Source organism: Zootoca vivipara, chromosome 2 (assembly GCF_963506605.1).
Source record: "Zootoca vivipara chromosome 2, rZooViv1.1, whole genome shotgun sequence".
NCBI classification, from domain to species: Eukaryota; Metazoa; Chordata; class Lepidosauria; order Squamata; family Lacertidae; genus Zootoca; species Zootoca vivipara.
This window is the reverse complement of record NC_083277.1, coordinates 63,360,215-63,380,253: the sequence shown is the minus strand read 5'-3', so window position 1 is coordinate 63,380,253 and position 20,039 is coordinate 63,360,215. Positions and strand designations below refer to the sequence as shown.

The following is a 20,039-nucleotide window of genomic DNA, read 5'->3' as shown; positions in this document are numbered from 1 at the left end:
GTGTGACAGATAATCTGAATCACTGTGCTTAGATCAAACTTCAGGGTTACATCTCTATGTACATTTACCTTGAAATTACCATTATCTGGCGTATTTCACAATAAGACATGTTCAAAGTAAGGACAGTATTCCCAGCTGCAAACCTTTTTAAAGAAAATTTACTGCAAACCATTTTAGGAGCTAGCTATGTGCAAGCTCGATGGCCTTTGAAACAGGATTGCCAACTGACTCTTGGCTGGTCCTTGCAGCTTTTTGATGTCCACATCACCAGTGAGGCATGGGAGATTGTTTCCTTCCTGTTTTGCTTCCCCCAGCTCTCATTTAGTTACTTATTAATCTGCGGCTTTTCTGAATGATACCTGGCCGAAAGGAAGTTACAGCAGCTGCTCAGTCACAACCAGCAGGTGCAACAAAGGAGAAGTGTGTGTGTGTGAGAGAAAGTGAGGCTGAAATGAACCTAGATCTGTGACATATTCCTCTCTCTGTATATACATGTGCGTGACACACAGAGAAAAAGTGTTTGTGTTGTCTTCCACACACAGAGTTCTTTGACCACACAGTGCATATATATGATTTTCAGAAAGTCATGCAGCTCAGTTGGGGTCATGTTACTGAATTGAGTTCTCTGCTCTGGTTGGGTTTAGAGTTTTCTGCGATGGAGACATCAGTTGTCTTTGGCCTCAGTGTTGCCCATATGTGAAATGGGTTACTGCAGGTGCACAAATGACACTCCCCTACCACCCCAACATCTTACTGTTCCACCAAACAAAGCAAAATAAAATAAAATAAGGTGGGCTGCCATACTGAGGGCCTCAAAGCCTGTAAACTGCTTAGGAACGCTGCTTCTCTCTTTTGGACTAGGCAAAGACCTGCTCATCTACACAAAGGCGGGTGCCTCTTTGCTGTACCTCCCTCCACCCCAGGCTGGACGAGCACTTTCCCGGCTACGAATCAGCAAAACCTATCCCGCTCCACCTGTGAGTTGCGGAGCCCAATGCAATTCCCTAGGCGCCTCATGTAAACACCCATTGAGGTCTACAGAAGAAAGGGGTGCCAGCGCGAATCCTAGTGGAAAGTAATCGATCCCAGTGCATCTCGGGCTAAAGCGGGGGGGGGGGGGAACCCGGTTCACGCGCATGATTAAGGCTGAGATGCTAATCATGCTCAGAGAGATGCTGTTGCACACGGCCACGGTCATGTGCTGTCTCAAAAGTAAACCCGACTTCGCCGATACAGTACAAGTTAAGCATTCGCGGCGAAAGGCAGCCTTGATTTCAGGAGCGCGCCGCCGCTGCATTCCAACCCAGACCCGCCGCGATCCTATCCGGTTCTACTCTAGAGCAGAGCCGGCGGGCGATTGTAAGGAAAGCCAGGATTCCCAAGTCGCAGCCCCGACGACGCCTCGGCAAACAAACCAGAGGCACGGCACACACGCCGCCGCCGCCGGAGGAACTTTCTTGGTGGGTGGAGATTCGGAGGAAGGGGGCGGGCCAAATCTGATGGGAGAGCTGGCAGGAGGTCGCTCGGTCCTTCTGCTAGCTGGAAGCGGGGCCGGGCTGGGAAGGGTTAACCGCGGCAGCCTCAGCAGCAGCAGCAGCAGAGCAGCAGCAGCAGCTCCTCTTCTTCGGTGCTCCCCGCAGAGCCTGCTGTGGCCTTTGAGGAGGAGACGCTGCTAATGCATCGCGCACCACCAGCCCCCTCTCTCTCGCCGCCGCCGCCGCCGCCGCCACTGTGGGCTGCTGCAGACGCTGCGAAGGAGGACGGCAGCCTTTGCTGAGAGCTGCCTAGCAAGCGGCGCCCGGGAAGCCGTGGAGGGAGCGAGGGAGCTTGCCTTCCCAACCCCCGCCTCCTCCTCCTCCTCCTGGCTCCTCAGGTGCTGCCGCGATTGGGCTCGCCCGGGGGCTTGCGGACAACAGGTACGACGCGGCGAGGAGGGAGGAAGGGGCGAGCGGGCGGGCGGGCGGCCGCCGCTCTCTCGCAGGCTAATGAATGGGCTGCGGGGGCGCCGGGAGCGCGTGCAAGGCCCGGCTGGAGCTCGGGCGCCAGGCGAGGGTCCGAGGCGGGCTGCTCCTCCTCTGCCTTCTGTGCTGGAGGAAGGCGAGCCTCCTTCGCTGTGGGGAAGGGCCGAGGGAGGCGGCGGCGGGGGGTGCAGTGGACAAAGGAGGGAGCGGGGTTAGTTGGCGGGGAAGGAGGGAGAAAGGCCTGGAAAAGCGAAAGCAGCCTCTCCGCCTCCCCCCCCACCGTGGTTTGGGATGATTCTCTCTTTTCTCCATCCGCCCCTCCCCCCCAAAAGTGCAGCCTCTGGTGGCCCTTGGTGGGTGGAGAACTTGCTTTTCTTTTCCCTTACGATTTGTTTTTTAAAAAATAAAATAGAAATATGTATCTGTGTTGTTTTGGACCTGGGTTTCCCTCTCTGTTTCAGAAGCTGCTGCTGCTTTTATCCCCAGTGAAATTCCCTCTCCCTCCAGGAAATTCCATATATAAATTTTGTTTGTGCCTTCCTAATCTATCTCCTCTGATTGCTCTGGAGACAGTTCCTGATAAAGAGAGCCCTTAGCTTGCCAAGGCACATCTTAAAATACGAAAACGCAGCATACATAAATATCAATTTGAAATAATACTTGGCGCTTGGATTGCTTTTCATCTTCAAAGTGCTTTCACACTCATTAACTGATCCTCTCAGCATCCCTTGGATGGCAGCTTAACCTGGAATGATTTATACAGAATATCAAAGGGGTATGTCTTCCTAATGCTGTCTTGCGTTCATGAGTGTTGCTTTGTTCTTCACTGGTAAGCTCATGCCTTAAGCTGCACTTTCTTTATGCCAAGATATTCTGCACCTCTGTACTGAAGATTAGGGGAGAGAGGGCAAAGTAGACATCCATACAGGTGATGGAAGGTGGCCAGGAATTTTCTATTGAACCTCATGCCTCTTAGATCAAGGATGGCTTTTATATGGAGTGTCAAAAGGAAGAACACTTATTATGAGGGGACAGGGAGGCTAAACGGATTAATAACCAATACTGTACAGTAAATCAGCCCTGCTTTTTTAAAAAACTACTGTTTGTGACAAAAATTGGAGCTTATATGTTGCTGTCATTGATCATTAGTAACACATTAAGTCGTTGAGGTTTTGAACAGGATGCTAGTTGTACCTGAGTTCACTGTGACATGTCAGGTATTGGCAAGCAGTGGAGAACATGTTTTTCCAAGTATGTGAGCTGATATACTAATGCTAGAGTGGTGGCAGTACCAATGTGTGTCCAGCCTTGCTAAGACAGCCAAGCATTTTTGTGACTGATGTGCAAAATGTTAGCCTGATTGAGTACCAGATACTACCATGAGCTGCTTGGATGAAAAGTAGGATATAAATGTTACAAATCAATAAAAGTGGATATGTTGGTCCAAAATGTCCAACCTGGTAAGGTTATAGTTGTAGCAGCCCCCTTGATTCAAAGTGAAAGTGGTCACATGGGGCTGGGGGCATGGGTAACACTGGTGAGCACAATTTAAGGAACTATATATAATGGGAATTTCAGGTCAAGAAATACTGTTGCTCCTGTGCATTTTTTAAAAAACTTCTGAGATACAGTCCCTAAGATACTGAAAAAAATGAGTAGATGGCCAGAATTAAAATACCTAACACTGCCAAAAATCTATTGGGATGGACACTATGCACTATTACTATGAAGAATCTAAGAACTAGACTTGTAGAGGGCTGTTTCTTTTTTCTTTTAAACAAAATACCTAGTGTGGCTCATAAGATTTTCATTAAGTTGTACCAGTTCTGTATGACATTTAGAATGTGTTTCCGTTGATTACCATCTGCATTCTGCTAATTTTTGAAACAACTTGCTTTGGTTGATTGGAGGTGGTCAGAAGTTAGCAGCAGCTGTTCTGTGTTCCAGTCCTCTTTTCAAATAGCATAAGCACAACTAGGAGTTTCTTCAAAAGAGGGCATCTGTTGCCTTCTCTCTGTGCTGGCATTTGAGCCTGGGAGCAAGAGCTGTGCCAAGTAACCTCCTGCTGCTGCTCTTGAATTACTCTGGGTATCCCAGAGATTCTTGGCTGGAGATGGAGGTTGATGGCAACTACGAGTTCATTTCTGCTAGAAAGAGATGTTGTTTGTAGAATGTAGGGAACAAGGATGGCAGGAAAGCTGTATTGTGTGACCTGTAGTCTGCTGGTGGTGGTCTTGCTTGTACCAGGAGACACAAAGCCTCAAAATGGATTGAAGCCCTGTAGTCTCACTCTTCCCCTCGCCGCCTTCCTGCCTGCACAGTTTAGCAGGTTGAAAAGATTTCTCCTTCCTTAGAGATATCTGCTGGCTTCATAAAGCCCTAATCCCCTTGTGCCTTTCAACTCTTCCTCCTTCAAAAGGTGCTCTCTGAGGATTTATAGGAAGGAAAGTGCTAGCATTAATATAATACATGCAGGCATAAATATGAAACGTATTTAACATTGGAGATTGCTGCATCAGTAAAGCTAGGTCCCTACCCTCCATGGCTGATCAGAGCTTTCGGATAACTGCCATAAAACAAATAGGCTACCTTTCAAGAAACTGGAGGGATGCTGCTCCAGGCAGCAGTACCTGAATGAAAAGAGCTATGGATAAGATGCTCCTTCAAATGTCATTACCTAGGAGAGAGAAACAGCATTAATTAAAAATAAAAGATTAGAGAAAAGCATCAAATTGAATGAGTGAGTAGGCTTAACATTCCGCACCTTCTGAAGCTGCAAGTCTTTGTGTTGCTGTGGCTTGAGCCTTAAACAAAGCGCTTTATAATCCTAGCTGGAAGGCCTGTCCTAGCTTCTGAATTACAACATTAGCTGTGGTCTTTAGCCAACAACAAATGTATGTGTTTGGTAATGCACATATAAACACACACACACACACACACACACACACACACATACACACAAAAACCATAGATTATATATATGTAATATTATTCTTTCAGAAAGGAGAATTCTATGGTTATTTTTCCTGTCTTAGTAACTAGTGATAGGATAAGTATTGCTTCATTGGGTGGGTATTGAGGTAGACTAAAAGCCATCCTTGCCCAATTCTCCAAATATATTTCAGGGGCCATGGTGTAGTCAGACTTTCTTGCTTGTGTGTGAATAATATGTTTAAAATGTCTAAAATCAGAAAGCATAGCATCATAGTTCATCTAAAGGAAAAAGAATGCATACATTTGCATGTGTTTACAATGAGTTCTGATTTGGAATGTAGAGGGTGTAGGTTGGAAAGGAGAAGTTTGGATGGGAGATTCATGAGCATTGCCTCTGGAGACTGGAAGACCCATAAAGATCCCTTTTGGGCTGTGATTGATTCACTGCCACTGCCTGCACATTTTCAAGCTTTACTTCACAGCCTTGAGGAGTAGGAAAATGTTACTGTTTTTAAAATGAAAGCTAAGCTTTGCAGGGTCCAGTAATCGGTTTAGAATCATTATTCTTTAGAAAGACAAATGATACGCTTTATTATATTTTCATTGCTAGGTAGTTGCTTTGCGTTTTCCCTTAAGCCTGCTGGTCTGCTTTTCTCCAACAGTCTTCTTTAGGAATATGTAAAGTGAGTAGCAGTGTGGTCCAGTGGTCTTGAAGATCTTAAGGTCTTTACTCCTTCCATGGTCTGTAAAATTGGGGGTGGGGTGGGGTGGGGAATAGTCCCACAGCTGTTGTGAATATCTCCTAGGCAATAATTTGCATTAGGAAATTAAAAGCACTTTAAAAACAAGTTTTGTAATGGGGGAACCTTTGTTTTCATTAATGCCATTGCTTTCAAACTACAGCTATATGGAGGAGCGCATTTAGGATTACAACCGTAAAGAGAAACTTTGAAGTGTGACCCAGCTGAAACCTAAAGTACCCATTGTGTCAAACAGCAATGCACAATAATCATTTGGCTTATCCTATGATACTTTGAATGCAGCAGTGCTAGAATCAGTGCTGCCAGGCAGGGTATTAAGGCTTCTTGCCATTGGAATCTGATTTCCACTGGGAGCCGAATGCTGGGCGGGTGCTGTGATGCATGCAATGGGGTTGGGTGGGGAAGGGATGCCTCAGGCAATAATATGATACAGCGATTTGGTCATGGGTTCCTTTGGTTGGATCATAGAGGGTAAGTTTGTGCAGAGGCTATTAAACATCAGACACATACTCTCTTGGGCAGAGATGGGGGGATGGGTGAAAAATGCCCGCTTTTGCCTATTTTGTCAAGGCTGCCTATAGATCAGCTGGAAAATGAATGCAAAAAGGGGTCTGCATCATACAGTCAGTTGAAACTGGTGAGAATGAGAGAGCAGATGTGAAGGGAGAAGTGGTAGGAGAGAGTTGCTTTGTGCTTTTAAGGGCAGCAACGGGAAGGGCTTGTAACACACTGTGCCAGTCCAGTCCAGTTCTTTTTCTCAGTTACTTTATTGTACTTTATTCTATTTGTGCACTATCCTTCGGCTCACAATAAAAATGCAAACAACGGTAAATACATACAATACAGCTAAACAAATAGCAGCAACAAAGCAGTTGGAATGGATTAAGGCACAGAGGAGGACAAAAAACGCAATTGCATCACATCAAACAGAACGGGCACCTGGTGAACCTCCTCAGGAAAGGAATTCTATAACCACTACCAAAAATGGCCCTCTGGTCAGTTGCTACCCACCTAAACTCAATTACTGAGGGCATCTGAAGGGAGGGCCTTTTATGATGGCTTGGCACACAGGCAGGTTGATGTGGAAGCAAGCATTCCTCCGGATATCCCAGTCTCAAAATTATGTAGGGCTTCAAAAGCATGTGCAGAAATGGACCAGAATCCACTGCAATTCTTTTAAGCACCAGTGTGTTAAGGTTTCCATGTCTGGTCCCAGATAGCAGTCTAGTGCCCTTATTTTGAACTTCAGTTTTCAGTAGTCTTCAGAGATAGCTCCATGTAAAGCACATTACAGTAGCTGGTCACAGATGTTACCTAAGCATGATTTATAATCGCCAGGCTGTCTCTGTCGAAGAGCGGCTGCAGCTGGTGGTCCAGCCTCTGGTATGTACCACACAGATTTTTTATTATGATTATTTATTAAATTTCCATACCATCCTCCACCCTAGGATTTCAGAGCAGTTTATAATATAAAAACACAAAAACACATCGTATAGTAACAAACAAAAACCACACCTCCCAACAGTTTAAAAGGCCACAGATTGTTTAATTTGAACGTCCAGCGACAGAGCTGGCTCTAGGAGCACCTCCAGGTTGCAAAACACGATCCTTTAGGAAAGAAATGCAACTCAATCTAAAATAGCCTGAGCACCAGTTCTCTGAGAAGACAGTCCATTTACCCACAACACCTTTGTCTTGTCAAGATTGAGTTTCAGTTTATTGATTTCATCCAGCCTGTCACTAATTCCAGACACCAGTTCAGTACTTTGACAGTCTCTCACCTGACTTGGATGTAAAGAAGTAGAACGGTTATTTATACACTTTGAGCAGTTTTATAGCTGAAATAGTTGCATTTCTGTGGAGCATTGCATAGTTTATCCAGGTGTGGGGATAGTAACGAGGTAAGAAGGCAGGCAGCCAAGTGCTCAAGGACATTGTGGTAGGAAAGGCGGGTGATAAAAGACGTGAGGGAGAATTAACCATGTATTAAAGACACCTATGGCTCAGAGCCTTCGCTAGAGACTGCTTGCAACTTTTTCTTTTTAACTTTCTTTCAAAACCATGTAAGTAGAAATATTCTTTATTTATTTTTTGCTCCCTCCCCCACCAAACAAAACCAAACACAACATTGGAGATTCTCAGGAATCTAGGTTATGTGGCAGAAATATTATGGGTTATAGATTGAATTATAAATGGGAGTGCTTCAGCATGCCTCTCCTTTTCCTGGGATTCCACACACTCCTTCCTTCCCCTTATTTAGGTCAGTGATAACTATGGCTTACAATGATGTCTGAACTGGTATATAGTTACTATAAGCTATAGTAAGCTCTCAGTCCATAGCTGCCAAGTTATCCCTTTTTTACAGGGATTTTCCCTTATGCTGAATAGGCTTCCTCGCGAGAAAAGCGAAAACTTGGCAGCTATGTCTCAGTCAAGTTTTAAGAGCAAACTATGGTTTGGGTTACAATGGCTACACTGGTGCAGCTATGGACACATGAATGATACAGTGGAAAAATAAAACAACATTGAATAATGTGTCAAGGATCCATGGATCATAGTGTTTTCCATGGCTCAGATTCAGGTTTTACAAGAAACCAGAGTTTGTTATGAGAATGTGCTACTACAGTGACCCATGTATGGTTCCACCTCCTCATGCAAAGGGACAAATATTTGCACCCTCTGCTTGGATTTGGAACAGACTTCAGGAATAAATTTGAAACAAATTTCATACAAATATAAGAAACTGGTTTGTACAAACCATAGCTTATAGTCAGGCTATAAAACCAAGGACCCTAAACTATAGTTTCAACAAACCACACTTGGCCTATACCTATATTTGGATGAAATGAGAAACAGCAGTTCTAAACCTTTACCAGAGCTTTAAATAACCTCTCCTCAAAGGAGGTGGGGGGGGGATGTGAATTTGAGACTTGTGCATGTTTGTTTTTGTGACGGCAAACCATGATTGGACATTGTATCTGAATTCTGTGTTTCTGTAACGAATTTGGATCAGCACTGTAGATGTTACCTTCTATGCCAGAAATACTTGGCAGTAATTATTTTCTTCTTGCCTCTCAAAATTTACACAGTACTGGTAAATTTTCATGTACCATAAAAAGTAAACATTTGAGTGTCCAAAACACGCCTAGTGGCATGACTATCTGAGATGTAATGGCTTCAAACAATTTTTTCCATGATCTGCACTTGCTTTACAGAGGCTGTGTAATAAACAAGGAAATCAGCAATACCATACTTGTGTATTCAGCAGCTTGGAAAACAAGCCATTGTTTTCCAGATGACTCAGTTCTTTTTTCTTTTTTCTTTCCAAAAAAGAGGGAGTATTCAGCAGCTACAATAAGCTTGTGGCTTCTGAATGAACATTGCAAAGGCTGTACAAGAGGGGAATTAAACTGAAGGAAGTTCGTGTCCTTTTATTCTACAGAAGAAACTAATTCAGTGTACTGAATAACTGCATAATTGTTAGAACTACCCTAGAAACATGGGGAGGCTGGCATTCTTTGGCATTTTGGTCACCACCTTATATTCTTTGCCAAATACTAGAATGCATTTGCAGCATTGTTATTAATGTAATGAGTGTTTTAATGAAGTTAGTCCAATAAAATATTTGCTTTCTGTATTTTCTCTGGGAGAATTTAATTGCAGTACAGTATTCAAAACCTGGCCTTTTAATGGCATATTTTAAATATTTTCCTTTCTTTCAGAACAACTTATAAATAAAAACAAAAGTGATTGCAATCTGGGATGCTTGTTGGAACTCCACCTGCTATCAGAGTTGGTCAGACACATAGTTCACCTAGTTCTGTACTTTTTTCTTTCATTGGTCAAGATTATATAATTTAGAAGAATGGAGACACAAAGAGGCGTGCAGATTCACTCCTGGTTCCAGGCAAGCAAAGATTGGAATATTTAAAGCGCTGCTGAACTGAAAACCAGTTGAACTGGTGCTTTTGGATATAAGCCAATCCAGCACTATTGACTTCAGAAGCAAGGATAGCTTAAATCCATGCAAGCCTTTTCATCATTTGAATTGCAAAAAGAACAGTGATGAATTCCCAGATCTATTGCCCTGGTAATTCTACAACATGCTAATTTATTTAAGAATATAAACAGCTCCTCCTTTTGTTTCTTGTTTGGTAAGAAGTTTTTACCCCAGTCTATTTGTTTACTTCCAATCTCTAGTGCAGTGGTTATAAATGCTATCAAGCCCAGGATCCATATTTAATCCTATATTGCAGTTTAGGGCTGTTTTTAACCTTTTTTTTTTTTTACTGTATATGGCCCCCCTTTCTCTTGATCTCTTAAATTTCATCAAAACAAGAAAGATAATGGTGCTGACTGTGCTTATATGCAATCCAGTTGAAGTTCATAATTCACCATTTGAAGACGAATGCTTAAGCATGGGAATGGGCTGATCAGTTTTGTGTGGCATACATCTGTATGTGTGTGTATACACTGGAATCTCTGACATGCTTTGAGAATTTTAAACGAGTTTGTTATTAGGGTCACTTTAGTTAAGGCATAACTATTCTGTGACAAGTGATCCTGAGAATACACTCTTATGAGCTTTATAATTATCTGACTATATCAGACCAAGGTCCTAGTCCAGTATTCTGTTTTGCCCACAGCCAGATGCTTCAAGAAGCCCACGAGCAGGACATGATGTTAACAGCTGCTCCTAGGTTCTCCCCAGTAATTGGTGACTGGAGATATGCTGCCTCTAAACCAGGGTTTCCCAAACTTAGGTCTCCAGCTGTTTTTGGACTACAGTTCCCATCATCCCTGACCACTAGTCCTGCTAGCTAGGGATGCTGGGAGTTGTAGTCCACAACTGCTGGAGACCCAGGTTTGAGAAGCCCTGCTCTAAAGAGTGAGGGTACATTCTGGTCTCTTCTGCCTACTGGCCATTGATAAAATGTTAGACCCAGGGGTGTTAGAGCCCAACAACCTCTGGAAGGGCACCACATTGACAGCCCCTGATGTAAATGTGTTTTGTCTTTCATCCAGTATCTCTGTACCGACATACTAGGGAGCTGTCCATGTAACCAGTTCAGCTGTGTTGATGCCACTGTCTGGTGTTTTCAACTTTCTACTCCCAGAGACCATTTGAAAGGCCTGAAAATGGCTGAGGCCCACCAGTTGCAAGCAGTGGCGCTGCAGTGGCAGCAGGCGGAGATAGGCACACGTCTTCTCCTTTGACAGCTTCCCTCCCTTGTCCTGTTACTCTCTCGTTTTATTGTCATTTACAATATGAATGTTTTGTCTCCCGTTCTCATTTCCATCAACATCCTCCGCTCAGGTCCTTTTCCCCTCAGAGGAGGGAGGAGGCTTCTTGACTTGGCAGCAGATTGCGTAGGAAAGAAGGAGGGCTGGTGTTGGTGTGTGTGTGTGTGAATGAGAAGGCACAGCAGTGCATCTCCTTAGTCCATCTGTTTACCTCCCTTTTCCCTGTTCATTCTCTTCTTTCCTTTCACTTGACCAGTCACTCCATCAGTCTCAGTTGTTTCTTCCCTTATATTTTCTCCCCTCACAACTGTGTGTGGTACAGTCTTCCTCTTGCCTCGCTCTCTAACCAGCTTCCAGGTATGCTTATGCACTGCACTTGTGGGGAGATGCAGCTGCTGGTCCAACCAAAAAGGTTATAAAGGAGGTGCAGGAGGGCTGTAACAAGGAGGCTCACCTGAGAGTGAGCTGAGGCCTACTGATAGTGCCTGGCCCACAGTTTGAGAAACATTGCATTTTACCTCCAGCCTAGTTGGCTGACTGCATTATTTTTCCAGCAGAAGCTATATTAAATCATAACAGGAATTGATTAAGTGAATGTATTGGGTACCTGGTTGGCATGCCTGTAACCTACAAGCTCTACAATTCCTAGATTTTACATTTGCCTTGCTCTTCTCTGCTTATCTCAGTATTTCCACCACTCCCGATTGGTTCTTGCCAGGTGCCAGTCAATTGCCTACTGTCTTATTCCACATCCTTGCAGCAAATTGCTGGGCTTCCTTCCATATCTCTGAGCAGCTATTTGTGCTGGCACGGCCCTCCAAATCCAGCTAGATTGTCCTTTTGAACATCTCTGATGTTCTGTTCCTGGCTCAGCTCAGTTTCCTGCCTACAACCTTGTTTATTTGTCCTTCAACTTCTCGTGCTGATTTCTTGGCTCAAACTGCTATCCAAAATTGGACACAATTGTGATTTGGATAACTAGCAGTTGCAAAGCTGTATCCTATAGCTCAGTGTTGAAATTCGTGTTCTGATAGCTCATGCAAGTTCAGTTCTTAATGTGTTTCTTGCAATAGCAACCATCAATATTCCCCCCCCCCAAAATTGAAGCATTTATGTGTTGTTTACGAGTAATGTGCACCAGGTATGAATGTACGTCAGCACAGAGCAAGGTTTCCCCAGACCTACTGATCCACTTACTTGGTGTCTTTTCCTCCCCGCTCCCAAATATGTGGCTGGCACTGAAATAGTATCTATCTTGGATAGACATCAAAAAGCTAACAGCTTCCTTCAAACTGTAAACTTTCCAGTTGGGTGCAGTTATGGGGGCAACATGAGTAGGCTGTAAGCTTTATATAGCATTCACTGTACAGTATGTATGAGCCAAGACCAGGCTGATGAGGTACTTCTTGACACCCCAGATTTCAGCTTGGTACCACTGCTCACAGTCTTACCATGCCATAATGTCAGAAAATGTACCAATGCGGAATCTCTTTTTGAAATCTGTTGCCAAACACAAGCATTTCCTTTAGCCTGCTTGCAAGGACAGACATACCCCAAATGTGAAGGTTAGACGACATCACACCGCTGGTTAAAAATCACCAGGACTGGTTTGCTCAGGGGTTTTGTGAAAGTGGAGAATGTTAAGCATGCGCCGTCTTTTAAAATATGGCTGAAACTAGGATTATCCTTAAGATTAGTTTTTTCTAACTCTGTTGGTTTTAGTATGTTGCTGGAATGGGTTCAGATAGAGATAGAGGAAAACCAAATGAGTGCCATTTAAATATATGTAGGATATTTTCAAAAATCAACAAAATGGCAAGATAATGTTCTACAGATATTATTAGGCATGATTGAAAACATACATTCTTGTGTACAAAGAAGTTCGCTTTTCTAACCAATATAACCAACATTCCATTACAAAGAAACAGTGGAGAAATTCAGTTTTGAGAAAAAATGCCTTATGCTTGGAAGAAAGGAAAACATCTGATTTGTCTTTCTGTCGTCACTGCGCAAAATGTGGTGTGTGCACATTAGTCTGGTTTTGAAGCTCCCTTCTCATGGCAATTTTGGCATTGTTTGCACATTTGTCTGCTTAAGAACCTGTTATAAAAAGCAATGAAAAAATTCAAGACAGGTTAGAAGAACTAGTAGGTGTTTCTCAAAAGGAATGATATTAATTAACCTGTATAGATTATGTATTAACAGAATGGTTGCATTTCCAGATAGTTTAAATAAGTTTTTGAGCACTGTCCTAATCAGGACAATAGTTAAGAGACTTTTTAAAATGATTTATTTATTTATTTCATATATACTATTTAAAGCCAAAATAGTTCCATTCTCTGCTTATATTATTATTTTGTAAACTGCTTAGAGACTAACATGCAACCAGACCGTGTAATACAATGAAATCCTGGAAAGGCAACAACATAGCACACTTTATAAAAACATTGTACGAGTCAGGGAAAGTTTCTTGAAACAGATGAGTCTTTGATTGTTTGAAGTTCATCGAGGTTGTTGCCTCCTGTTCTGAAAGAGGAGAGGGTGTTTCAGAGGGCTGGTGCCTAACCCTTGCAAAAAATAGTGACTACTGTATGCTCCTGTTTCTTAGCAATAACATATTGATAACTTGTAGTTGAGGCTTGCCATCAGGATTTAGGACTAGACTGGACTTCTACAACATGCTTGAACTTTTGGGAAATGTGGCTTCATACAGACTTAAACACCACAGATAGGTTTCTGTGGGTGAAAACATACTGAACATCCCATTAGATTAGTTTATACTTTGGGGGCCCTGTCCTAGAATTAGATAGAATATGTGTACGTAATGTGGCTGACAGTTCCCCTCATGCTAACTGGAGTCTGGAAGCAGTTAGGGTAATGGATAGATGGAGAAGTACCGTATATTCCGGCGTATAAGACGACTGGGCGTATAAGACGACCCCCAACTTTTCCAGTTAAAATATAGAGTTTGGGATATACTCGCCGTATAAGGAATACGACCTGTCGTATAAGACGACCCCTGACTTTTGAGAGGATTTTCCAGGGTTAAAAAGTAGTCTTATACACAGGAATATACAGTACTCTGATTATCAAGGCACTAAAAATTTTCACTGTGTTCTATGATATAGATAGAATTTGCTTTGCACTAGTCCCTTAGGATCGCTAACATTGCCTTCTGGGTCAGTGCCTGCTGTGTCTATTGTTCATGCTCTTTTTGTGGCATAAATCTATTTTTGTTGCCAGCAAGGCTTCTATTGGGGTAGTAAAAAAAAAGTTTTCTTTTTTCTGCAAGGATAGCTAAGTTCCTTTTTAAAAAGAAAAAGAAAAAAGAGAGAGAGATAAACCAACATTTTCCTGCCCACACTTTTGTTGTGGTGGTTACAATAGAACAGCCAGGCAACAAAGCATTCAGTGCAAGCTTGCCTTTTCCAGAACACACAGAGGCGGAGGGAAAGGTAAGACCCCGCTTCCGATGTTGACAGAGCCCCATAGTCCGTATGTTTTCATGCACACATGGATCTCCATTTGATCTGCCGGTTGCTGAGTGAGAAGTGAGCTCTTCTGTTTCTTCTAGTCTGTCTTGAAAGTGCGGTAGGAGTTCTTGGGGTGTTTTACTTTTGATTGTAAATTCTATACGTAGCAATGTTCCTGGAATGCTAAGATAATGTCTTGCAAGGCTGTGTTCCACTTACTCTGTCAGCTTCTTGCATTGTTCAAGGAATATAACTGACTGACTGTACGTTGACTTAAACATACCTCCTAACCTGACTCACTCTTCTCAAATAGCACAAGCTCACCTGTGGGCATCCTTATGATCTGTCTAGATTAGAAGATGTACATGTGTTTCTTCATAGCAAGAATGGGGGGGGGTACACCTGGCTTTCCAGATGCTGCTTCACTGCAGCTCCCATAATTTCTGACCATTGGCTGTAGTGGCTAGGGCAGATGAGCGTTGGGAACCCCAACAACATCTGGATAGCTGCCCTATCCATACTCCATACAATTAAAATTGACCTGATCAGCAGCTACCTGCCTGCTTAGCTGTGGGACAGGGAGGTTTTTGTGGACTGGAGGAGATTGCCAAGAATGGGAAGGGAAGGTCAGCTCCACTGAGAAAGCAGAACTTATTCCCAAGTAAATGCACTTTTGTGGCTCATAGGTTAGTAACTATTATGCATTCTCTTACAATGCTGGCATAAACTGTACAAAGGTGGGCTACCACACTGCTAATGTTGCTAATACCATGTTTTCCCTTTTTTTAAGACACCGTCTTACAACCTTTTTTTCCTCAAAAAAACAAACAAACAAGTGGCTTACTTTTGGTGGGATGTCTTATTTTTTTATTACCGGTACGGTTTTTACGGCTTAGGGCGCTGCTGGGCTCTTTTGAGTGCTTGGCGCTGCAGCAGCCACTGGTCCGGGTGGCGGGGCGGCAGGCGTCCTTGGTCGGGCCAGGCGGAGGCCGCTGGCTCAGGCGCTCCGCCCGCTGCTGCAGGGCGCTCCAAGCTCCTTGGCCGGGCCAGGCAAGGAAGAAGCAGTGAGCCCAGCGGTGGCGGCAAGCACGGAAGCGGCAGGGATGGCGGTGGACGAGAAGGTGGAGCGCGGGGATGCAGCCAGCAAGGCGGGAGCGCGATCAGCTGTTAAGCGGTGCTCTTGGAGCGCCGCTTCACAGCTGATCGCGCTCCTGCAGTGCCAGCCGCATGGAGTGACTCTGTGAGTGGAGGTGCCTGTGGGGGTTGGTTTCCGCGGTGCGGAAGTATGGCTTATTTTCGGGGTATGTCTTATATTTCTCAAATGCTTAAAAACCCTGCCATGGCTTACTTTATGACTACGTATTAAAAAAGGGGAAACAGGGTATAAAAGTAGTAATTTTGCAGTTCTCTTATTTCAAATGTAGCTAGCTTGCAGTGGTGAGGAGCAGAAGCCTACATTCTTTCACCAAAACATTGTACATAGATCATACCCGAGGAGTTATTGTTTTCCCTTTTGGCAGAAATAGGTTTACTGTAAGTTGAACTGTAAGCTAGTTTTAATCGATACCGTGAAGTGCTCCTATATTGACACTTAGCTCAAACCTGCCATCTTTTTTGCGCTTTAAATCTTAATGTTAGCAAGACTATCCCAACACGGCACCCCCCATGAATAGATAATGGCACTTTCCCATCTCTGTTTGTGAAATAAAGATTGCTGTTTAAGAGGTTCTTACTCTGAGACAAGAGGGCCGTAAGATCCAAGGCCCCCCGTTCTCTTTGCATATCTGCAAACTCAAGATGGAGAGCAGGCTGTGAGGGAAATGTGTCTTGCCTGTCAAGATCTCTTCATGTGAACTCTGGTCCCAAAGGAGTTAAGTGGCTGTTCTTCAGAGGGTAATGAGGCTGGTGCCAATGAGAGGCAGTCATGTGAAGGAAGGGGGGAGGGCTGGAAAGCTCTGGAGGCAACAAGGCTTCCCCCATCCCACTCCAGACCCTCTTTTCCAGCCTTCTCCTGGCTGTTTCATAATACGTTTTCTGAATGGTGTGAAGCCAATCAAGCTAGTTCATAGTTGCTAGAAAGTGTCTGCAAGTTGCCCGCAACACAAATGAGGGGACGACTTGTGAGACAAGGACACAGGAGTTCTTCTGTATCGTATTGTTCTGCTGTAAAAAGCCACAGACGGTCATGGCGGGGTCTGCAGGGGATGAATCAATAGCAGTGATGCATCTAGCGCATGACTGCTGGCTGACTGGATTCGGAGGGGGTTACTTGCTGTCGGCGGCAGAGCGCAGTTGAGACTTCCCTTTCCCTTTGGGGGAAGGCAGGTGAGCCAAGAAAGGCACTAGAGATTTCATGCACCCTAATAATGTGATTCATTCCCCTACCACCAAAGGTGTGTGGGGAATGATCATTTCTTTCCACTGTGCTCTGTGGCAGCTACAGCTGCTTGGATCTTTGCAGACCAGCTTGCCCGGTGTTTTGGGTGCCCTGCTTTTAACAACCCAGTGCTGTTACCTCTGGCCTTTATTGTGTACAGTATATTCACATGCCCTATACCCATCAAACCAGATCAAATCTTGTAGTGAATGTTCTAATTGAACCCTCCTCACGGTTTTCTTTATCCAGCCTCTCTCTCAGACCTTTCCAAGGTTTATTGCTGACTTACTTTTCTAATTAAATGGCTTGATTTCTTTTTTCTTTTTTCTGTACTGCAGTCTAAGAATAAGTAGGATATAATGCAACCTGATGGAAAATATTCATGCAGATGTTTCTTTTCTCATATAAGAGGGTGGTGGAATAATCTTGACATCCTGTGTGGAGTTCCCTCCGTGTTGGTAATTGTTCTTTAAAACCTCAGGTCTTGGGGCAGAGCAGTAACACAATATAAACCTCAGCCTTTTCATCCTCTTTTCTCTGCTGCCAAATAAATGTAAGACTCTGAATTTTAAAATCATGTGAACTCTGCACTGATTTATAATTTTGAAGCAGTGAATTTTAATTTGTGCCTGGTTTGCTTCTGTTGGTGGCAGTTATTTCCTTTTTAAAGGTATTTATATATTTGATGACCAATATGCTCCCTTATGGGACCCAGGTGGCGCTGTGGTTAAACCACTGAGCCTAGGGCTTGCTGATCAGAAGGTCGGCGGTTCAAATCCCTGTGACGGGGTGAGCTCCTGTTGCTTGGTCCCAGCTCCTGCCAACCTAGCAGTTCGAAAGCACGTCAAAATGCAAGTAGATAAATAGGAACCGCTACAGCGGGAAGGTAAACGACGTTTCCATGTGCTGCTCTGGTTTGCCAGAAGCGGCTTTGTCATGCTGGCCACATGACCTGGAAGCTATACGCTGGCTCCCTCGGCCAATAATGCGAGATGAGCGCGCAACCCCAGAGTCGGTCACTATTGGACCTAATGGTCAGGGGTCCCTTTACCTTTACCTTTATGCTCCCTTATCTTGTTTTTTCCATTAGTAAGCAAAAAAGGGCCACAGCCAGACAGACACTGCCTTTTTTGTCAAAAATTATTTTAATTCTCTGGCGGGGGGGCGGGGCACCATGTCTGTTGGTGTGAAGCATATTGCAGTTCCGTAGTATCTGCTTTTCTTAAAAGAACAACAACAAATAAAGGAATTTCATTTGTGTCAGAATATAAATGTGGTTGCATATATTTTGTGTGTGGGGGTAAACTGTGATATCTCTCTTCCCCCCCCCAATATATTATGCCCTCTGCATTAGCATAGCCTTATATGGAGTTGTACCCGTTCAATTATTCTAGTTCCCTCCCTTCTGATAAAGCCTGTTTGGAAAAGCCATGAAAGAGGAAGATTAAGCTAATAAGGAATATTGAGATTTCTACTGCCTGACTTTTTTAAATATACAGAAAGGAGGTGGAGCGATTTTATATTTTAAGCTCCATATGGAGGGTATAAATTTATCTTAAAACAGTTTTCTAATTATTACTTTGTTTTAATTTCTTTGGGGTTTGTAATTAGCAGAGGGAGCCAACCAAAGTGGTATTTGTTGTTTTTAATGGTTAGTGGTTTTTTCCAGTTAAATCTGGGGAAATATTCCACAGAATGTAAACTGGCATATAAATTGATGAACATTCAGGTGCTACATTTACATGGTGTAGCACTGAACCCTCCACTCCATCTTCCCCAGAATAAATGCAGCCTGCGGCTAATTAACATTAAAGCCAGCACCAACGTACAGACAAAAAGGGCAAACAGTTCAGTTTTCTAAAGCATATTGCATAATGTTACACAATACATATTCTGTTATGTAATAGGAAAAAAAATAAGGGGGGACCAGCAGTTCAAGAAGGATATTGACAAGTTGGAATGTGTCCAGAGGAGGGCAACCAAAATGGTTGAAATAGATTGCCCCTTGCTGCAGCCTGATATGTATGGGGGATTTTTGACTGACGATCTAAACAAGCCTCATGTCAACCTCTGATCTGTAATAAAAGCAACAAACTATTGTGCGGGGCTGCTGTAAGATACTTAGCGCACACACATCAACCTGTAATAGGGTCGCAACAGCGAACTACAGTGAAGGTTTGCTGTATACTACTTTCTCAGCCCAGGCTGTGTTTGCATAAAAGCAATAGATAACACTGCAGGGTTGTTGCAAGCTACTCAGTCTCTCCCTCTCTCCCTCTCTCCCTCTCTCCCCCTCTCTCTCCCTCTCTCTCTCTCTCTCTCTCTCTCTCTCTCTCTCTCTCTCCCCCCCCCCCCAGCAATAACAACTGTTGCAGAGGTATAAATCACTTTCCTAGCCACGGCCACTGCAATATGAGGGAAATGAACTGTATTTGGTTCAGAATTTGTTTTAGCAGAGGCATTAAAAAAAGGAGAAAAGTTTCACACTAAATAAGAATGTTGTTAGAACTTCCCCATTTTTATTACCACTTGGAAGGGAGAATGGGCCACACAAATTGGTGGACCCGGGTGGCGCTGTGGGTTAAACCACAGAGCCTAGGGCTTGCTGATCAGAAGGTCGGCGGTTCGAATCCCTGCAACGGGGTGAGCTCCCGTTGCTCGGTCCCAGCTCCTGCCCACCTAGCAGTTCGAAAGCACATCAAAGTGCAAGTAGATAAACAGGGACCGCTCCGGCGGGAAGGTAAACGGCGTTTCCGTGCGCTGCTCTGGTTCGCCAGAAGCAGCTTTGTCATGCTGGCCACATGACCCTGAAGCTGTCTGCGGACAAACACTGGCTCCCTCAGCCTATAGAGCGAGATGAGCACCGCAACCCCAGAGTCGGACACGACTGGACCTGATGGTCAGGGGCCCCTTTACCCTTTACTTTACTTACTATATTAAAATCTTGGATGGCTCAATTTTTTTCTTTGGTCAGCTGTCACTTTTGTCTCCGGGAACGCTTAAAGACAGTGAGCTGTCCAGACAGTGTATCTCTGCGTGTCTTCCTCCATTGTCTATTGATAGCCTCTCTTTGAGGGGGGAGAAAGGGAGCAGAAGAAAAATGCTTGAAGAGGAAAAGAATTAACTCCTCTTCCATGCTTCTCCTCATTGCACTCCTTGCCTTCTCTTACAGCTACCCTCCTCTGACCACCCGCCAGTTGATCAGTGGTGTTGAAGCCTTCCCTGCTGTCCCAGAGGCACCCGCCTCTTAGCAGTCATTTCAGCTGATTCCCTTCCTTTCTCTGGTTTT

General features: G+C 44.1%; 1 protein-coding gene across 1 annotated transcript in view; it reads left to right on the top strand.

Annotated features, from left to right (window-relative positions):
- Positions 1-1,477: 1,477 nt before the first annotated feature.
- The window catches only part of NDST1 (N-deacetylase and N-sulfotransferase 1), an 81,690-nt gene continuing 63,128 nt past the window's right edge, over positions 1,478-20,039 (top strand). Inside the window, exon 1 of the mRNA XM_035105669.2 lies at positions 1,478-1,916. The gene's annotated coding sequence lies outside the window, so the exon portion shown is untranslated. The remainder of the gene's footprint in view (positions 1,917-20,039) is intronic.